This window comes from Pteronotus mesoamericanus, unplaced genomic scaffold (genome assembly GCF_021234165.1).
Source record: "Pteronotus mesoamericanus isolate MK-2021 breed Mesoamerican mustached bat unplaced genomic scaffold, CSHL_Meso_final contig_557, whole genome shotgun sequence".
NCBI lineage: Eukaryota > Metazoa > Chordata > Mammalia > Chiroptera > Mormoopidae > Pteronotus > Pteronotus mesoamericanus.
Genome location: NW_026555200.1, coordinates 5,871,805 through 5,884,093, shown reverse-complemented (window position 1 = coordinate 5,884,093; position 12,289 = coordinate 5,871,805). Strand labels below are relative to the sequence as shown.

Genomic DNA, 12,289 nt, shown 5'->3' with positions numbered 1-12,289 from the left:
TCCTTGGAAACCTGTGCATGTTCTAGGGCTCAGTGCTACGTGGAGTGCAGGCCTTCAGTTCATTAAGTATAAAAAGGAGCTTCCGGGAGCATAAAATTACATGATGCCTTTTAAAATGTGCATGGAATGCCGCGCCTTTCAAAGCCAGTCGTTCCCATCCTGCGGGAAGGCCGCTGGAGGGGCGCCTGCCTCATCTCGAGGTCCGGGCTGCGTCTCAACTTCAGCCGGCGAGAGACGGGCTGGATCTTCACACCAGACAGCATGTTGAAAACCACCAGACCAGGAGTAGCTGGCCTTGACCCGTCTCTGCCGGTTCCCAGGAACGCCGCAGGGGTTTCCCGCCCACGCAGGAGCCTTGCCAGCCTCCACCTGGAGGTGCCTGGAGAGGAGTGACCGGGCAATTTCTGCTTCCTCACTCCCACCACCCTCATCTCGCCGTTGTTCACTCTTTCCCAGTCCTCGGGCCCCAGTGCCAAGACCGGTTGGGTCCAGCCAGGCTATTTATAGTGCTGGTACAGGACTGGGCAGCCAGGGGGAGCTGATGTTTTCTGATATGGGGAAAAGAAGCTATTTATACTGGGAGTTGGATGAAAACGAGTCGGAGGGGCAGCTGCAGCCATTGCTGATGTTCCTATCCTGCCGACGCTGGAGGAGGTTCGCCGGATCCTCGGGCAAAAACATTCTCACCCGCTCTGCCTAGACTGTTCCACTCAGCAGACGCTGACTGTCACCCGGGGGGGTGGGGAGGTGGGGAGGTGGAGGTGAAGAGGACAAGGCCTCTCTGGCCTCTCTGGTTGTTACCATCCAGGCGGGGAGACCTCAGGAAAGCGATGCCCCTCGCTGCCCGCTGAGAGCGCCATGGGAACGCCCACGTGGTGGACGTGGTGCAGGCTGCTGGGCCTGGGGAGTTGTGTGGGGCTGGGGGTGCAGGGAGGAGTGGTCACGTGGGCCATAAAGCCAGCGAGCGCCAACCTGGCTTGGAAGGATGGCGGGAAAGGTGCAGCCTGAGACATTCTGGGAACATCCAGGAATCGGACACGGTCTGAGGCCAGGGGGTGGGGAAATCCTTCCTGAGGATTTCAGAGGAAAAGGCTGGCAGGTGAGCTGGGACCAGGCTGCAAAGGGTCATCGTCCAGGATCAGGACTCTGTGGACTTGGCCCTCAGCGGGAGGAGCAGGCAAAGCTTTCTAAGAAGGGAAGCGATTGTTATTCCAGGCCGATGGAAACTGTGGGTCTGTGAGCAAGCGCCTGCCGCGCTCCCCTGTCCCGCGGCACCACGCCAGCTCCCGGGCAGGCCCACGCCCTCCTGCGCTCTCTTCCTTCGAGCCTGTCCTGGCTGCTGCTGCCCGCAGGCCAGGCCCTGCCTTGGCCCCCGCTCTGATCTGCCTGTTGCTCTATCTCCACCTCAGCATCAGCCCGGCTGGGTGGAGCCTCGCTCCTCTGATTTGAAAACCAAGGAAGGAGAAGAATAACAAGACACTTCTGTGTGTTCTTGGGAAGGTTTGGGGAGATGGAGCGCACAGCTTAAAACTGAATATTAGCCTTTTCCTTGTTCTTAAATATCCTAAAGCCATTTCTGCCAACTCCATTCTGACCTTCACTCCACTTCTTGCCTCTCTCTGTCCCTCCAGGCTCTCATCCCATTCTCTCTGTCTCCAAATGCCTATTCTGTTAGAGTGCAGAACAATTTAAGTCATTTTGGGGTTTGGTTTTGGTTTTGGTCTCCTTTTCTTCTAACTCTGCAGGCCTCACCTTTCACCCCTTAGCTGGGTAGTTTCCTAAACAAAGGCCTTTGTTCCACAAGAAGAACAGTGGTTGCAGAAGGAAGAAGGTCATCCATTCTATGGCACAGCCTGACAGAGCAGCTGTGCGACAGCATTATACCTGGCACCAAAGGGGACGGGAAAAGTAAGTACTAGGCTTAAGGCCAACATTGGAGAAGAACAGTCTCCGCTTGACCAAAGTCTCTCCGGCCCCTGAACCTAGGTCTATCTGTGCCCTCCCTAATAAAGTCTAATGTTAGCAAGGACCCTGCTAAGTCGTCAGCAAGAACCTCCTCCCCTGGTGACTGGTGGGGCTCCCCATCCTCCACCATCGCCCAAGGGATGCCTGAGCCCCACGTGACCTGCCTGCACCAAGAACGCCCAACCCCCGATGTTTTCTCTTAATAGTTTTCCAACCACAGGCCCTGCCTGTACTTCAGTTATAAATTCCCACGTGGTGTTGAGAGTTGGGTCCAACCTGCCTCCCTCACCCCCGGGGCCAGTCTGAGCGCCCCTCCACCTACCGCCATGGCCCCCTTGAGTGAAGTCTGCCTCACCCTCTTCACCAAGTGCCATGAATCACTTTCTCTTCAACAGGAGAAAAGGCTTAACCCCAGGGACTGCGACGTGGGTTTTAATCTCTTGCTCAATGGGTGGCTGGACTCTGTAGAAAGACAGAGGTGGGCTGGGAGCAGATAAGTCGGGAAAAAGCTTTTCCGGATGAGCTTGTAAGGGAAGGATTGACACCCCCCAGACAACGAACCGGGTTTGAGATGGAGCTGACGGATGTGAGAAAGGAAGGCCTCGTTGGTTGAGCTTTGAGGACGGGGGCGGGAGGCAATGTTAAAATGAGGAAGATGGGAAGAGAAGCCGTTGGGTGAAGAGAAAATACAAGTTTTAAGTGTTCTGACGAGGAAGAGACGGACACTGAGGGGCACACACACCGAGGCTGAGCTTGTTTCCGGAGCCATGAACGAGGAGATGCCGGCAGCGGCGCCAGGGCCGGGCGACCGAGGACGCTCCGGACCTGAGGGCCTGGGCTGTGCTCAGCAGAGAGCGTTCCACAGGCGGCCACCTCCATCCTCAGCCTCGAGCGGCTGCCAGGTTCTCGGCGGACCTCGTCTTCCTCCAGGGATTGCAAACTTGCTGAAAAGCCCTGTTGTGTTCCTGACTCTTAGATGTTTGGTTCAAATCGGGGTTTCTTCTTGGAATCCTTCAAAGCTTTCCGTGTAAATCCCATCTGCTCCCTCCGCTCCCTCTCACTTGTGTAGTTCTGTCCCGCATCATCCGTTCAGCTTTATCAGGGGTTGGTGGGTGAAGCTGGGGGACGAGAGAACCCGATGCCACTGGGCTCGGGGGCTCTGAGCAGCCCCCACCCACCGCTGCTCAAAGGCCAAAGAGGCAGTTCGGGGGTCTGCAGAGAGAGGTGCTGGGACAAGCACTCAGAGGCCTGCGAAAGGCCACAGTGCCAGTGTCTTCGCGAAAAAGCGACGGCAAGACCCACCAGAGGCAGGCAGGCCGAGGTGGGGGAGGAAAGCGAGTGAGAGAGAGGCCCCCGGTCTGCCAGGCACACTCAGGCCTGGGGGCGCAGTCATCGACGAGCAGCAAAACGAGAAAAAGCAAGGACAAGGGTGGCCAGTTTTTATAAGGCTAACTATAGTCCATTTAAAGGCCATCCGTTGGTTATTTATGGAGAGATTAAGAAATTCCGCAGGGAGAGCTTTCTTTCTAAAAAATGATTAGAATTGTATGTGGCTGTTGTCCTTAAACTTCTTACTTGGCAAAAAGAGAGGTCGGAAACATTAAGTAAGTCCTTCCAATTAAAAAGAGGAAAAAATGGCTGGCTCTAGAAAGCCATGCATCTGAGGGTCAGCCGGGGCTGAGCCTGTTTGCCAGCGACGCCCGCTGAGCGAGGCGCCCGCAGGGAGGCCCCGAGGAAGGCCCAGCAGCCCGAGGAGCCGCAGTGCGCACTTCCCTCTGAGGGCGAGCCCGCGGGGGGGCCCGGAGTGCAGAGGCCAGTCCCGTCTGGGGCCGTGGTGGCCAGAACACAGGCCCCGGGGGACAAAGGGCCAAGGGGGACAAGGACCCTTACAGGCCCCCATGAAATCGTTGGGGGTACAGGACCCCCTCCCTTCCCAGAGTGGCCTGAGGACTGAGCAATTGAAGTATCAAAATCGTGAGACCTCCAGGGCGACCCTCCCCATGTCCCAGGCTGCCTGGAGCATGAGGGTGGGGGGCCGGGTGGGGAGGCTGCCTGGACTACCTGCGACGCGGAGCCCCATGAGGCCAGGAGCCTGTGGCTGGGGGAAGCGTCCGTGGGTGGAAGAGGCGCGGCGAGCCTGGCCGTTGGGAATCCCGGAACCAGCACAGGCCCGCAGGCCGAGGCTGTAGACCGCGCCTGGGCACAAGCGCGAGCCCGGCCTACTGGCAGAACTGGGGGAGAGGCAGCCCCCCGATCTGCAGCCTTGGGACTTGGACACACACATGCATTCACACGAGATCAGCAGGGTCTGCTCAGATAGGCTCTTTGTAGAGAAAGGCTCCATTTGTCACATCCACTTTCCCAGGTTCTCTTTACCGTTAAAGACCCCAAACGGGATTGATACTGTACTTGGAAAAGGGGGAAATTATTCTTGAGTAATAAATTGGAATGGAAAGCAAAATGGAAACTACGGTGGTTGTTCAACACAAAAATGGGTTATTTTATCAAAGAGCTGTTGTCAAGTCAGCTGTGTTTTCTCACAAAATCCTCAGGTTGCCCAGCAGGAAACGCGATGCCCACGAGCAGTTCGCCAAGCGATGTGATTGTCACAGTCTGGCCTGAGGCCTCGAACTCTGGAAGGGAGACCAGGGCGGCTGTGAAGGAGGAGTGTGGCGCCCTCTGGCGAGAGCAGAGCAGAGCGCCCAGAGGGGCTTCCAGCACCTGCCTGCTGCGGGCTTCAGCCTCCACCTCCTGTTGCCTAACACCTTCCCACCCCTGTGCAAAGACCGAGCCTCATCGCTCCACCGAAGGCCCTTCGGAGCGGCACCTTCAGGCAACGTGGAGCTGATGTGGTTCAATCCCAGAAGATCTGATTTAGATTTTGGCCAAGTGAGGAGGGGGATGTTGATCCCGGTAGGAGGTGCACAGACCCGTGATGGGCTGGATTACGGAAAGCCACGCGGCTGCAGGGACTCAGGCCTGTGGTCCCCGATGCTGCCCGCAGGTCCCGGGGAAGGAGGCTGCGACCCGGTCCTAGCCGGCCACGGCTGCCGCGGCCCGGGCTTCCCTCCAGGGTAGGCACTGGGCTGACATCAGAAACCTGCAAGCTGAGCCAGGCGTCTCTGTCCACCTGGCATTAAAGTATTTGTCAGATATGATTATAGAGCCCTAAGAAGATTAGAAACAAATGCCGCACGCTTGTAAAAGGGCATGGTCTCAGAACAACTCAACACCAGGACTCTGGGTCAAGCGAAAAAGTTTGAGAAAGGCCAAAGAAGATGGACTCGGTCCTTTCCAGGCCCGGACTTGCAGCCCAGAGGAAGTGAGAGGGAGTGCGTTCTGGACGCGGCCCCGGTGCTGTGAGAACCTCTGCAGGCCTAGCTTTACGTGCCTGCTGCTTCCAGGTCCCAAACGGAGATTCCTTCCAGCGCCGGATGACTTGATACTTCCCATAAATAACATCTGTGTCTGCGCAGCGTTGATAAGGGGCGCTCTGGGCGCGAACCCAGGGTCACTGGGGATCCAAGAGGAATTTCTCTCTCCGCCATATGTGTTACTCATGCGGTGGGCTCCTTCCCAGCACTCTCAGACTCCTGGGAGGGATGAGCCACAGGCTCCGCTGGAATTAGGCAAGAAGGACTTTGATGCACCCTGACACCTGGAGGGGGACCACCCCTCGCCCCTGTCCTCCAGGGGGCCTGAAGGGTCTTGAGCTGGGCTCTCGGGAGGCCCAGCAGGGACCCCAAGAAAGAAATTCAGAAGATTCCCTCGTGATGTCATTAATTCCACTAGGGAAGAGCGGGAGGTTGCATACACTCTCTGGCCTCAACACGCCGGATTTTAAATAGATTTCTTTTGCTGAAGTCCAAGAACACCCATGATCAAACTTGAACAGGTCCTTGTGTTTTCACTGGAGCAGAGAAGTAAGCGCTTTCTTCGATTCAGAGTCTTGGGGGGGGTGTCGAGAGCGTCTGTCCCCAAGCAGTGGTGTGGCGCTGGGGGGAGACTTCGCAGAGGGTCCCGTTCCCAGGCGTTCACCCTCGCAATGCCCGCACCCCAGTCTCTGCTTCCTTAGTCTTACTTTTGAGGCATATGTGTGTTGTTTTTTATCGAGATATAATTTGCAGACCATAGAATTCGCCCTTTGAAGGCATACCGTGCCGTGGGTTGTAGTGTATTCAGAGCTGCACATCTGTCACCTCAATTTGCTTGGGGACGTTCTGGTGATCTAAAAGAACCCCAGAAACCCTGCGCCCTCCAGCCCTGGGAGATCATGAATCTATGTTCTCTATGAATTTGCCTCTTCTGGACATTTCATATAAATGGAATCATACAACACATCGTCTTTTTTGTCCAGCTTCCTTCCCTTAACATGATGTTTTCAAGGTTCATCCATGCTATGGAGTGGATCAGTATATCATTCCTTTCTATGATTAATTTTCCATTGTGTGGCTATACCATATTTTATTTATCCATTCACCAGTTTATGGTCATTTGAGTTATTTCTGGTTGGTTTTTGTGGGGGTATTTTTGTTATTATGAATATCGCTGCTGTAAACATTCATGAACACAATTTTGTTTACATGCAGGTTGTCATTTCTCTTGGGCGGCTCCCGGGCCATGGGGTGGCTGGATTTTGTGGGAACCCCGTGTTGAACCTTTCCAGGGGCTGCAAACCATTTTCCGTCCCTATTCACTTTGCCGGGGTCCTGAGGATTGGTCAGTCACATTCGACAAAACAACTGCAGCATCATTGATCTTTCCAGAAAGATTCTAAACAAATATTAGAGTTAAATCCCCATTTTACCTGAGAAAGTTGACCAACCAGCTGCTTTGGTTAAGATGAAATGAATGATAATAATTTTTTAAATCCGATTTTGTTTTAACTTTTGTGGAGAAGCCTTCCAGTTGGCATTAACATGTTACAGCTGCGCACTTCAGACAGCAGGGAGCGGGGAGATCGTCTGGCTCCTCTTGGCTGTCGGCATGAGTGGTCTTCAGGGCTAATTCCACCATCCAATGACAGTGACTCAGAGACAGGTGCAGGTCGCCTGGGCCCAGGTACCCCAGATCCCCAGGGGAACAACGTCTACACCGCCCGCCTTCCTGGGCCAGGTGCTAGTACAGGAGAGAGTCAGACAAAGGAGACAAAAGTTGGCTTTGCAGGTAGCAGAGGGACGAGAGGAAACAGCAGTGTGGTATTCGGGGGGTGGGAGCGCTGCTTCAGGTGGGGCGGCCAGGGAGCGCTCTCTGAGAAACGCACCCCTTCTTATGCTGCGACAAGTTCGCATGCGCTCACCAGTTTACAACAGCGCCCACTTAGTAGCTCCCGGCTCTGCAAGTCAGCAGTCGGGGCGGGTTCACTGGGCCCGTGCGCAGGGTCCCGCCGCCGAGGCACTACCAGCCGGCGTCTTACCTGGAAGCTTCCAGAAAGAATCCACCTCCACGTTCACTCTAGCCAGTCACAGAAAGCAGGTCTAGGACAGTCGGTCTACTTGGGCCGCTATAACAGAATGCCGCAGCCTGGGCAGCTTTAAAACTCACTTCCCACCGTTCTGGAGTCTGAGAATTCCAAGGCCAAGGTGCCAGCAGATTCGGCGGCTGGTGAGAAGCCGTTTGCTGGTTCATAGATGGCCATCACCTCACTGTGTCCACAGGTGGCGGAAGGGGCGAGAGAACTCTCGGGGGTCTCTCTTATAGGCACTAAACCCAATCATGATCTAATCACCCCCTAATGCCCCACCCCTAACACCATCACAGTGGTGGGGGCTAGTTCTCAACCTATGAATCTGTGGAGGGTGGGGCACAAACATGGAGTCTCAGTGCACGGAGGTGACTGAGGCCCCTGCCGTCTTGCTGGCTGTCAGCTAAGGGGTTCCCTTGACAACTTGGGGGCCCTCTGTTCCTTCTCACATGGTCCCTCCACCTTCAAAGCAGCAGTGGTACATCGGGTCCTTCCCGCTCTGCATCTCTCAACTCCATCTGCCACCAGCTGGAGAAAGCTCTCTGTTTTTAAGAGCTCATGTCTTCCTCTCTTAAGGTCAACAGTCTCGTACAAGATAACACAACCACCAGAGTGACACATCATAGATCACAGGTTGACAAGGCTACGGGAAAGCAAGTGACAGGAAAGAACCGTTCACCACAGGCTCCCCGTGGGCATCTGTGGGCAGGATGGTGCTGGAAGGGTAGCAGGCCCAGGACGCTTGGGGAAGGCTTCTTTCTAGAACTGAACCCCTGCAATGGCTTTTTTAAAGATACCATGTGTAATTGACATGCAATAAACAGCACCCGTTTCAAGTACACAGTTTGATAACTTTGGGCATATGTACACATTCGTGAAAACGTCTCCACAGTGAAGGTAATGAGCATACCCACCGCTCCCCGACGTTTCCTGGGGCGCATCGTCGCTCCCCGCCACCCCCTGCTCCCCCGCCCCCAGGCAGCACTCTTCCTGCTTCCTGGCACCGTGGATTAGCTGACAGGCCTTTACATAAATGTGACCACATAGTATTGTAATGGGATAAACTGTGTCCCTCCCAAAATTCATACATCAAAGTCCTAACCCCCAATGCCTCAGAATGTGACTGTATTTGGAGACAGAGCTTTTTAAAAGAGGTAATTAGGTTAAAATAACATCATTAGGCTCAGCCTTATAAGAAGAGAGTAGGACACACACATGCAGAGCGATACCACGTGAAGATACCAGCCGAAGATCCACCTACAAGCCGAGGAAAGAGGCCTCGAGGGGAAGTAGACCTGCCAACAACCTGATCTCGGACTCAGCCCCCAGGACTGCGAGAAAACAAACCCCCGCTGTTTAAGCCCCGAGCCTGCGGTGCTTGTTACAGCAGCCGAGCAAACTAGTGCAAGTATGTCCTTTTTCGGCTTTTGTCTGCCTTATTTTGTTCAACATATACTTATTTTGAGACATATATGTTATCTCCAGACATTTATATGTTATTGCAAGAAATAGTCCATTTCTTTTTCTTGCTGAGTGATATTCCATTGCATGGATATACCACCATGTATTTATCTATTCACCTGCTGATGGGCACTTGGGTTGTTCCCAGTTTTTCTTTGTATAACTAGTGCTCCCATGAACATTCATATACAAGTCTTTGTGTGAATATGTATTTCCTTTTCTTTGGGGTAAACATTGAGGAGGAGAGTGGCTGAGTCATATGGCAGTTGTATGTTTAATTTTTTTTAAATATGGAACACTTCACGGATCTGTGTGTCACCTTGCTCAGGGCACGCGCTAATCTCTGTATCCTTCCAATTCTAGCCTATGTGCTGCCAAGCCAAGCGCTATGCTTAACTTTTTTAAAAGCTGCCAAACTGTTTTCCAAAGTGGTTGTACTATTTTACATTCCCACCAGCGATATATGAGAGTTCCAGTTGCTCCACATCTCTGCCAACACTTGGCCTGGTCAGTCTTTTTCATTTTCATCATGCTAATAGGTATGTAGCAATATCTCATTGTGGTTTTAATTTGCATTTCCCTAATGACTAATGAAGCATTTTCTCATATGTTTATTGGCCATCCAAAAAGGAACATATAGCTTATTAAATAAAATAAGCATCTGTTCAAATATTTGGCCCATTTTTTAAAATGGGCTTTCTTATTAACTTTTCAGAGTTCTTTATATTTTTTTAATACAACCCCTTTATCAGATATATGATTTGTAAATATTTTATAACAGCCTGTGGCTTGTCTTCAGTCTCTTAACAGTGTGTTTCAAAAACAAACCAGAAGTTTTTCATTTGAATTAAGTCCAATTTATATCAAGTTGTTCTTTTATGGACCATACTCTGGGTGCCATTTCTAGGAAATCTTTGTCTGACCCAATGCTACAGAGTTTTCTCCTAAAAGTTTTATATTATTACATTTTACATTTAAGTCTGTTTGGGGTTAATATTTTTATATGATGCAAGGTATGGATGGATTGAGGTTTTTTTTTTGTTTTTTTTTTGCATATGGATATTCAGTTGTTCCAGAACATTTGTTGAAATGACTATTCTTTTTCCACTGAATTGCCTTTGAACCTTTGTTGAAAATCTGTTGTCCATATTTGTGTGGGTCTATTTCTGGGCTCTCTACTCTGTTCCATTGATCTATTTGTCTGTCTTTACGCCAGTACCACACTGTCTTGATTACGTAGCCTTATAAGTCTTGAAATTAGGGAGCGTGAGACTTCCTCCTCCTTTGCTCTTCGTTTTCAATGTTGTTTGGCTATTCCATGTCCTTTACATTTTTTCATTTAGCTTCAGAATCAGTTTGTCAATTTCTATCCAAAAGAAGCCTGCTGAAATTTTGCCTGGGATTGCATAAAATCTATAGTTCAAGTTGGGGTAATTGACACCTTAACAGTATATTTTTAAATTGAGGTGCAATTCACATACCATAACATTCACTATTTTAAAGTGGACTATTCAGTGGTTTCTGGGACATTCACAAGGTTGTATGGCCGTCAGCACTATCAAATCCCAGAACATTTTCATCACCTCAAAAAGAAACCCTGTACCCATTAGCAGTTACCCCACGCCCCCTTCCCCCAGCCCTGGCACCCACGCATCTCCTTCCTGTCTCTGCGGATTCGCCTGCTCTGGACATTTCCCATCAATGCAATCATACGTCAGGAGGCCTTTTGTGTCTGGCTTCTTTCACTTACCATGACGGTCACCAGGTCACAGCCGACATCTTAAAAAGCATCGCATCCATAGCACCTAAATAAATGGATAAATATGCAGGCCTGAGACACTTTGCAGAAATTGCTTTTAGGATTCAGCCCCTGAAATCCGCTTTTCAAATAGATACATATATATTTGCTTATTCTTCCTCAAAGTAAACCCTATCACTAATTTCCAAATAAATGAGGGGACGGAGTTGGGGAGGGGACAGCTGGCTGGAGTTCGGGAAGCCCCTGCAGTTCAGGACCGGCGGGTCACCTAGAAATCCTGCAGCCACGGGGCTGCAGGCCAGTGGCCCAGAGGCCAGCGCGGCAGCCGGACATGTTGGTGTGGTCTCTGCGAGCTGTCATACGGGAGCCATATGGACAACATGTCCATACAGGAGCCGACGTTTCAGAATTTGGTAGTTTTCGCAAAAACGTCTTTACAAAATCAGATGTCTGGCAGGCCTGGGCTCACATCCCACCTGGCGGCGGTGGGCTGGTTGAGGAACGGGGCCTCTTGTCCAGGTGTCCTTGGGCCCCACCACCCCACGGGCCGTGCCTCATACCTATCCCTTGCTGCCGGGTTACCCACCCAGCCCGGAGGCCATTGAATCTGCATCTCCCCCCATAGCCCAATCTATTCCTTTTATAGAGGAGACCCAGGGAGGTTACCCGATTTTCCCGGTGACAAGCAGTGAGTTGGGACAGCTCCTCCCGACGAGGATGACCACCTCATTCCAGTTGGCGTGGCACCCTTCCGCTCCGAGACCGGCCAGTCCCGTGGCCCTCTCAGTCCCAAGCAAACGGGGACGGTTGGCCGTCCTACCTCTCACTTCCCACCCTTCTTCCCCACCAAAAAATAAATAAATAAAATAAGTAAGTGAAACTTTTAAAAACTTAAAGCCGAGTTCTGCTGACCTAAGAGGCCATCCGTCGCCCAGCCGGCTTGCGGGGCCAGACACTGCAATTGTCATCATCCTAGTTTCTTTGTCCAACAAGAGGTGCCCTGTGCCACCCTCCGAGGAGGGGCTGGGTGGGGCTGCCATTCCAGGTTTCCTGGGCCCCGCCCCGACCCCAGGCCTGGTGACACCTGGCCCTCGAAGGGGCCCGGTCCCCGCTGACAGCAGCGTGCTGCTGCCTGGCTGCCAGATGGCAGGGGCCGCCTCTGTTCGTGATTAGGTGGCGGACTGCGTTCGGAGCCCGGCGAGCCAATGATGAAAGCTGTGAGAAGGACATTGTTATACGCCTTTTCATAGGTTCCCAAGTAAATATTACACTCGCTGCTGCTTGAATTACTAATGCCTTGGAAAGGGAGGCCGAAATCTGTTCCCAAACAGACTCTTCTTTTTTTCCTGTCACCTAGGCGCTGAGCGGTGTTGTTGAATTGTTTTCCCGGGCTCACCCGAACTCACAGCTCGGGATGGAGCGATCTTGGCACCCGGGGAGCCCAGATTCACGCAGCCACCTCGCTCCAGCCTCTCCGCACTAGCTCCTTATCCGGCAGGCAGGTGACCCCCAAATCCTGTGATGTCACTGCCGAAAAGGGAGCCGTGCAAAGGCTGCCATGGCTCCACTGTGCCTCTCCAAGGAGACTCTGCTGTGAACAGACAACCTCAGGCACTAAAGGACCCTGCTGGACATGCGAC

The 12,289-nt window shown here is 52.4% G+C and overlaps 1 non-coding gene across 1 annotated transcript; it reads right to left on the bottom strand.

The window, feature by feature from the left end:
- Positions 1-9,174: 9,174 nt before the first annotated feature.
- On the bottom strand, positions 9,175-9,277 carry LOC129075691 (U6 spliceosomal RNA). Its single transcript, XR_008529667.1, has one exon. It is a non-coding gene; the product is annotated as a U6 spliceosomal RNA (small nuclear RNA).
- Between the last annotated feature and the right edge of the window lie 3,012 nt (positions 9,278-12,289).